This window comes from Bos javanicus, chromosome 21 (genome assembly GCF_032452875.1).
Source record: "Bos javanicus breed banteng chromosome 21, ARS-OSU_banteng_1.0, whole genome shotgun sequence".
Taxonomy (NCBI): Eukaryota; Metazoa; Chordata; class Mammalia; order Artiodactyla; family Bovidae; genus Bos; species Bos javanicus.
In genome coordinates, this window is record NC_083888.1 from 19275045 (window position 1) to 19284242 (window position 9198).

At 46.3% G+C, this 9198-nt stretch overlaps 1 pseudogene; it reads left to right on the forward strand.

The window, feature by feature from the left end:
* Positions 1 to 390: 390 nt before the first annotated feature.
* LOC133234722 (uncharacterized) lies at positions 391 to 7864 on the forward strand (annotated as a pseudogene).
* Positions 7865 to 9198: the final 1334 nt, after the last annotated feature.

Genomic DNA, 9198 nt, shown 5'->3' on the forward strand with positions numbered 1-9198 from the left:
TCACAGGTAGGACTACTCCTAAATCTTTCCAGACTCCCATCTGGATGGCAGCTTTGGAGCTTCAGAGCCAAACATTATGTTAATTTATTCTGTGTTTCCTCCATGATGCCCCACCTTGGAGTCATGCTGGGTTGAAGTCTCCCCTCCCCAGTGGGCAAGAGTCACATGTGATGGCAAAATTGAGAGAGGGGATTCAGAACAGTCCCTACTTTCCACATCATCTTGTCCCCATGGTCTTGCTCTCACCCCATGGCTCCTCCCTGTTCACTTCTGAAGCTTCCCTCCTCCAGGTGAGGCTGTGTCCCCTCAGATGGCAGCTCCTTCAAGTGATGGCTGTAGGGAGGATAGGTCCAGGGCATGTGTGTCTCCAAGTTGCTGTGGAAGGAGGCCATGGCCCTGAAGGTGTGTCGGGTCTCAAAGCCCCGAGCTTTGGTCCTGGGCTCCCACCCATGGCCCTGATGACATGTGGGGTGTAGAGCAAAGTGCTCAAACCATGGCTTTGGTGTTTTTATCTGGGTTCTCACTCCTAACCTTTGACCTTGGGAAAGGTACCTGAGTCTCTCGGCTAACTCTCATCAATACATGGGAGTAGCAGTAGAATCCACAGTCCTTTATCTTTATCTTTGGGCTCAGGTATGCTCTAGAGCTCATAATTTTTCAGCTTCAGACAGATGACCAGATAGTTCTCTATAGAACATAGCATCACCCCAGAGTCTGAAAGCACCTTCTAATGAAACACATTAGTGTTTCAGCAACTGCAGTTTGGAACATTAACAGTAAATGATGTAAATAATGACCATAAATTGTCTCATGTACATTTTGATCAAATTTGCTTACCAAATAATTTTTTTTTAATCTTTTTCAATTTGGAGAGACTTGAAATTTTCAGATTGTATATAAGGACCATTTTACCTTGGGCCCCCATAGATAATGGCACGCAGCACAAGAGGTCCAAAACGTTAATGGTTTGAGGTCAGACCTAACCCAGTAGAAGGTTTGGGATAACACAGGTCTCCTGACAATGTCAAGGGTGATGGGTGGGGAATGTAATTCTGGAGCGGTTGTTCTGGTATCCCAGGTATCTGAGCCACTGGTTCTAACTCCACAGATCCTGGGCCTCAGCCATCACAGGACTCTGAGCCTTTTCCAGGAATCTGATTTAATTCACCTCCAGAGCCGGATCTTTCTCTGATGGGTCCTCAGGGAAGACCACTGCCGTGTTGGTGACTGTGACCTGCTTGACCATCACAACACCATGTTCTTCAGGGTGACATCTCGAGACAAGGTGCCTTGGACGTCATGTGCTGCCTCCTCCGCCTGCCGAAGCTCTTCTGCACCTGCATGGTCTTCTCCCTCGTGGTCGACATGGGCATCCTGAGGGGGGCCGTAGGTAACTGGTCCATGTCCATCTGGCGCTTCTGTTTTGCCATGATCCTCATCATCTCCACTGTAGAGCTGTGTAAGCTCCAGTCCCCCTTTCCTTTCTTCTGGTACAGCTTACCATCATCTACACCTGCTATGTTGCCCTCCTCTGCCTCTTGGCCTTCATCATCTGTGCCACCACTCATGTCCATTTCCTGCCTTATGGCCCTTACCAGGACCGAGCCATCGTGGCCACTGCATTCTCCTGTGTTGCTTCTGTATTTTATGCCATGGAAGTGGCCTGCTCATGGCAGTATTATGAGCTCAGTGAGATCCCCTGCTATGTGCACACCATGCCAGGCCTGCTGAAAGTGCTGGAGACCTTCGTGGCCTGTCTCATCTTTACGTTCTTTAGCCACACCTCCCTGTACCTGCACCAGCCGGCCCTGGAGTGGTGTGTCGCTGTGTACTCCATCTGCTTCTTCCCAGCAGCCCTGACCATCCTGGGGAACCTGGTTGGATGGGAATACAGGCTGCCTGTGACTGTCCCCATTTTCCAGTTTTTGCTGACCCTCTCTCTGTCCTCCTCTATGTCAGCACTCTGGTCCTCTGGCTGCTCTACCAGTTCAATGAGAAGTTTGGCGGGCAGCCCCAGCAATCCAATTATATGGACTGTATCGATGGGCTCATCTATTACATTTGCACCTGGAATGAGGAATGGCTGTGGCCATTCTGACAGCCCTCAACCTGCTGATATGCGTGGCTGACCTGGTGTACTGGGCCCACCAGGTTTCTGTAGGGACTGAAGATTAGCCTGGGGACTCCTGAGCCTCTCTGATTACCAGATGCATATTTACCAAGCTCTGATGTCTTCTTGTCTCTTCTCTCTCCCTACTCACATCCTTCCCCATTCATCTCACTCTCTTTTTTGTTTCCTTTTCTCCTTCTGTTCTGTCTCCTTCCTGTTTTGTGTGGTTGCCCTCATCCTGTTTTGCCTCTTTTTTTTGTTTCTCTCATCTTCTCTGAATTTTCTGTTTTTTTGCTCTTTTCTGGTTTTCCTTGGTTTTCTTATCTCTTGTGTACTGACCACTTCTTCCCATTTTCCTTGTCCTGATTAGAGCAGCCTGGCATGAATGAAACTCCCACTCTAGATCTCACTTGAAAATAAGACAGGAAATATTGGAAATAACCCAGGTGTTCATCTTTAGGATACAAGTTAATAAACCATGGCATAGTGCAAGAGGGAATCTTTTCCAACGATGATAAGTAAATATCTCTAGGATATATGATACAAAAAGTAGTAAGATACAGGCTGGGTGATTCAAGATGACGGAGTAGAAGGATGTGTGCTCATCTCCTCCTGTGACAGCATGAAAATTGCAACTAACTGTTGAACAACCATCAACAGGAGGATGTTAGAACCCACCAAAAAAGGATATCCCAAACCCAAAGACAAGGAAGAAGCTGCAGTGATATGGTAGAAGGGGCACAATCGTGATAAAATCACACCCCATACCTGCTGGGTGGGCGACCACAAACTGGAGAACAATAATACTGAAGAAGTTCTCCCACTGTTATGAAGGTTCTGAGTCCCATGTCAGGGTTCCCAGGCTGGCGATCTGAAAAAGGGACTATGAATCCCCAAGGAATTTGATTTTGAAGGCCAGCAGGATTTGATTATAGGACTTCCAAGGACTAAAGGAAACAAAGGAGGTTTTGGAGGTCACAAACGAAATCTTGCATGCACCATGACCCAGGCGAAAGGAGCAGTGACACCACAAGAGACTGAACCAGACCTCCTCTTAGTGTTGGAGGGTCTCCCGTGGAGGGTGGTTTGGCAATGGCTTGCCATGGGGACAGGGGCATGGGAGCAGGAGTCCTTGAGGGACCCCTTGGCATAAGCCCTCTTGGAGGTCACCATTAGCCCTACCATAGAGCTGACAGACCCAAGGGCTGGATTGCCTCAGACCAAACAACTAACAGGGAGAGCACTACCCCACCCATCAACAAATATGTGGATCAAAGTTTTGCTAAGCATGGCCCTGCCCACCAGAAGAAGACCCAGCTTTTCCCTCCACCAGTCCCTCCCATCAGGAAGCTTACTCAATCCTCTTAGCCTCATCCACCAGAGGGCAGACAGAGGAAGCAAGAAGAACACTAATTCCACAGCAGCTAGGATGAAAACCACATCACAGAAAGTTAATCAGAATGAAAAAGCAGAGGGTTATGTCCTAGATGAAAGGACAAGACAAAACCCCAGAAAAACAACTAAATGAAGTAGAGATAGGCAACCTTCCAGAAAAAGAATTCAGAATAATGATAGTGAAGAGGATCCAGGATCTCAGAAAACCAATGGAGAAGATGCAAGAAATGTTTGCCAAAGACCTAGAAGAACTAAAGAACAAACAAACAGAGACGAACATTACACTGCTGCTGCTGCCGCCGCTGCTAAGTCACTTCAGTCGTGTCCGACTCTGTGCGACCCCATAGATGGCAGCCCACCAGGCTCCCCCATCCCTGGGATTCTCCAGGCAAGAACACTGGAGTGGGTTGCCATTTCCTTCTCCAGTGCATGAAAGGGAAAAGTGAAAGTGAAGTCGTTCAGTCATGTCTGACTCTTAGCGACCCCATGGACTGCAGCCTACCAGGCTCCTCTGCCCAGGGCATTTTCCAGGCAAGAGTACTGGAGTGGGGTGCCATTGCCTTCTCCAGAACATTACACTGCTGCTGCTCCTGCTAAGTCGCTTCAGTCACGTCCAACTCTTAGTGACCCCATGGACTGCAGCCTACCAGGCTCCTCCATCCATGGGATTTTCCAGGCAAGAGTACTGGAGTGGGGTTCCATTGCCTTCTCCGAACATTACACTAGAAGGTATCAACAGCAGAATAAGTGAAGCAGAGGAACAGTTAAGTGACCTAGAAGACAGAATGGTGGAAATCACTGCTATGAAACAGAATATAGAAAAAAGAATGAAAAAAATAAAGCCAGCCTAAGAGACCTCTGCTGCTGCTGCTGCTAAGTCGCTTCAGTCGTGTCTGACTCTGTGCGACCCCATAGACGGCAGCCCACCAGGCTCCCCCGTCCCTGGGATTCTCCAGGCAAGAACACTGGAGTGGGTTGCCATTTCCTTCTCCAATGCATGAAAGTGAAAAGTGAAAATGAAGTCGCTCAGTTGTGTCTGACCCTTAGCGACCCCATGGACTGCAGCCCACCAGGCTCCTCCATCCATGGGATTTTCCAGGCCTCTGGCATAACATTAAATGCACCAACATTCACATTATAGGGGTCCCAGAGGAGAGGAAAGAGAGAAAGGACTTGAGGAAATATTTGAAGAGATAATAGCTGGAAACTTTCCTAACATGGGAAAGGAAATAGTCAGCCAAGTCCAGGAAGCAGAGTGTTCTAGGCAGGATAAACCCAAGGAGAACACACCAAGACACATAGTAATCAAACATGAAAATTAAAGACAAAGATAAAATATTAAAAGCAACAAGGGGAAAATGACAAATAAAATACAAGGGAATTGCCATAAGGTTATCAGCTGATTCCTCAACAGAAACTCTACAAGAAAGAAGGGAATGACATGGCCAGAGCTGGTGTGGCTGTGAGGGGCCATGGCTTGCTGTCTGTGGCCAGCTGGCCAGCTGGTGTTGGGCACCGGGCTTGCCTTGCCTGTCTCGGGGTGCCCAGGATAAAGGTAGTAGTGATGTTGATGCTGGCAAGCAAGCTGAAGAGTCAGCCACAGCCACTGACTCCACTCGGCTAGTGTTTGTGAGAGACAGGCTGCTTGTTAAAGAGGTTGCAGAACTTGAAGTTAATTTACCTTGTATGTATAAAGTGCATTTTCCTGATCCAAACAAGCTTCATTGTTTTCAGCTAACTGTCACCCCAGAGAAGAGTTACTACTAGGATGGAAAATTTCAGTTTGAAACTGAGGTCTCCAATGCATACAACATGGTGCCTCCCAAAGTGAAATGCTTGACCTGGATCTGGCACCCCAACATACAGAGACAGGAGAGATATGTCTCAGTTTACTGAGAGAACATCCAGTTGATGGCACCTGCCGGGCCCCTAAGAGGATACTGAAGGATGTTGTTTGGGGATTAAAATTTTGTTTATTGATCTGTTGAATTTTGATGATCCACTGAATATCAAAGCTGTAGAACATCATTTGTGGGACAAGGAGGACTTCCGGAATAAAGCTGAAGACTACATTAAGTGCCATGCCAGATGGTAGGAGGAGAGGACTGCAGGGCCATGGACTGTGCATGAGAAGAGTGTCCCAAACCAAAACTGGACTTGTATCCCAGTCCTCGGCTCCCCTCAGTCTTGCTGGGTCATCCGAGTCCTGTGACCATGTTGTCATGAGGAAGAATGTCTTCACGACCACCCATTGTAGCTGGAGAGTTCTGCATAAATACAGCCAGAAAATGTGTCTGGGGTTCTAAACAGTTGTCTTCTTACCTTAACATGTTTACTTTTTTGAAACTTTACTGAATAGGCTGTTGATGAGAATGAACTCAGCATCGAGGTAAAAGTTGCTTCTCCTCCCCCCAGTCAGTCCCTGCACAGGTGATGCTCATGACGCGCTCAGTGTAGCTTGCAGATTGGCCATCAGAAACCTCCTACAAACTGTGATTGGTGTGAAGTCTCTTAGCTTCTCCCACGAATGCCAGCCCTGCCTAGGTTCCCAGGATGCAGAGTCATTCACTGTAGATCTCTTACTGAAATGCGTATTTTATTTAATGTAAATATATTTTGGAACAGACTTGTAATTCGTACAATTTAGTGCTTTATTTATTTTTTCTATTCTCATTTAGTTTGTATTTTCATTGTATAGAGCAGACAGAAAGATGTTGAGTCAAGCAACTATTGAAGAGAAATACAAAGAAAATATGAAAGGCAAAAAAGAGAGAGAAAGAAAGGTATGGCATGATATATTCAAAATGATGAAAGGGAAGAAACTACAACCAAGAATACTCTATGCAGAAAGACTCTCATTCAGATTTTACAGAGAAATCACAAGCTTTAGAGACAAAAGTTCAGCGAATTCAGCACCACCAAACTAGCTTTACAATAAATGCTAAAGGAACATCTCTAAGCAGGAAACACAAGAGAAGGGAAAGATCTACAAAAAATAAATCCAAAACAATTAAGAAAAATGGTAATAGGACCATACATATTGATAATTACTGTGGAGCCCTATACCAAGGTCACAGGTGTGGAGCTCTGTACCAAAGTCACAGGATAAAAATCTCTGGAACTGACCAAGTACATAGTGCTTGGTCCAAGCCATGCCTCTGGATCCAAACCAGCCAGTTGCCTGATCCCACATTAGGTAAAATACCGACCCTATAGCTTCTTAACCAATCACCAAATGTCACCATTCCAGTAGGAATTTTCTGTGTCTTGAAGCTATAAAAATTGGTAGCTAGCCTGTGAAAAGGTTTAGCTCTCCCTTGAACCAGTCCACTGTTCTAACAGTGTCTCCTACTCTAATCAACTTTATTCTCTGTTCAATCTGCTTCATGTCTGGAAATTCTTTTCCAACCCATGCATGGACCACAACATTTTGGTGGCCTGTACAAGGACTTGGGGTCTCTTCCCCAAGTCTTGCCTCTCCTTTCTCGTAGGGACCCTCTATGAACAGGCAAGTGACTGTGGAAGCAGCTGAGGAACTCTGGCCAGAGTTACCCTCTGATGTGTTCCAAAGGCCCCACTGCTCAATCTGTCCCAGTAGCTGAAACCCAAAGGAGTGAGGGTCTCTCTTATTTACTACTTTCCAACTGAGGACTAGGCCAATCAATATTGTGCAGGCACAGGTCAGGCACTTAAAAGCCACTAGGGCACTTGTCACTGGAAGGCTTCTGTGAAAGGATAACGGATTGTGGTGGGGGTGGGTGGTGGGTGGGTCATGGAATGGACAAGGCCACAAGGGCATCCACCCCGAGCAAGACAACTTCGGTGTACCATATCAGGCACATATTGGTTCAAACAAACCACAGTCCACCACCCCTGGCCACTGCCTCCCCTATAGGATTGTGAGGCAGATTTCCCCACCTATCTTCCCTGTCTCTTTCACTTCTTTCCCTTTCAGTCTGGATTGATTTACAAGTACCTAAGTGTTGCCTCCGAGCTATCCTAAGAGTGCCTTCCATGTTTCAGGGAATCACCAAATGGTGAGTCACCCAGTTGCTCCCAGGGATCTCTGTCTTTCCCTGTCCATGTCACATGGTTCCTTGTTGTTGTTCAGTCACCCAGTCATGTCTGACTCTTTGCAACTCCATGGACTGCAGCATGTCAGGTCTCCTGTCCCTCACCATCTCCTGAAGTTTGCCCCAGTTCATGTCCATTGCATTGGTGATGCCATTCAGCCATCTCATCCTCTGATGCTGTCTTCTCCTTCTACCCTCAATCTTTCCCTGCCTCAGGGACTTTTCCAATGAGTCAGCTGTTAGCATCAGATGATCAAAATACTGGAGCTTCAGCTTCAGCATCAGTCCTTCCAATAAGTATTTAGGGTTGATCTCCCTTAACATTGACTGGTTTGATCTCCTTGCTGTCCATGGAGCTTTCAGGAGTCTTCTCTAGCACCATGGTTTGAAGGCATCAATTCTTTGGCATTCTGATTTTTTTTTTTTTTTTTTGCATTCTGATTTCTTTATAACCCAGCTATCACCACCACACATGACCACTGGGAAGACCATAGCCTTGACTATACAGACCTTTGTTGGGAGAGTAATGTCTCTTCTTTTCAACACACTGTCTAGGTTTGTCATAGCTTTCCTGCCATATCTCTGAATCTGGCTCAGACAGTAAAGCGTCTGCCTGCAATGCGGGAGACCCGGGTTCGATTCCTGAGTCAGGAAGATCCCCTGGAGAAGGAAATGGCAATCCACTCCAGCACTCTTGCCTGGAAAATCCCATGGACAGAGGAGCCTGATAGGCTACAGTCCATGGGGTTGCAAAGAGTCAGACACGACTGAGTGACTTCACTTTCACTTTCACTTTCCTGCCAGAAAGCAGCTGTCTTCTGATTTCATGGCTGCAGTCATCATCCGCAGTGATTTTAGAGCCCAAGAAGAGGAAATCTGTTACTACTTCCACATTTTCCCCTTCTATTTGCCATGAAGGAATGAGGCCAAATGCCATGATCTTAGTTTTTTTAATATTTAGTCTTAAGTCGTCTCTTGCACTCTCCTCCTTCACCCTCATCAAGAGGCTCTTTAGTTCCTCTTCGCTTTCTGCCATGAGAATGCCATCATCCTCATATCTGAGGTTGTTGATGTTTCTCCTGCCTATCTTGATTCCAGCTTGTAACTCATGCAGCCCAGCATTTCTCATGATGCGCTCAGCATATAGGCTAAACAAACAGGGTGACAGCAGACAGCCCTGTCATACTGCTTTCTCAATCTTAAACCAATCATTGTTCCACACAGGGTTCTAACTGTTGCTTCTTGACCTGCATACAGGTTTCTCAGAAGACAGGTAAAATGGTCTGCTATTCCCACCTCTTTAAGAGCTTTCCACAGTTTGTTATGATCCATGCAGTCAAAGGCTTTAGCATGGTTAATGAAACAGAAGTAGATGTTTTTCTGAAATTCCTTTGCTTTCTCTATGATCCAGTGAATGTTAGCAATTTGATCTCTGGTTCCTCTTCCTTTTCTAAACCCAGCTTGGACATCTGGAAGTTCTTGGTTTGCATAGTGTTGAAGCCTAGCATGCAAGATTTTAAGCATGACCTTACTAGCATGGGAGATGAGTGCAACTGTCCAATGGTTAGCACATTCTTTTGTACTACCCTTCTTGGAAATTGAGAGGAGGATTGACCTTTT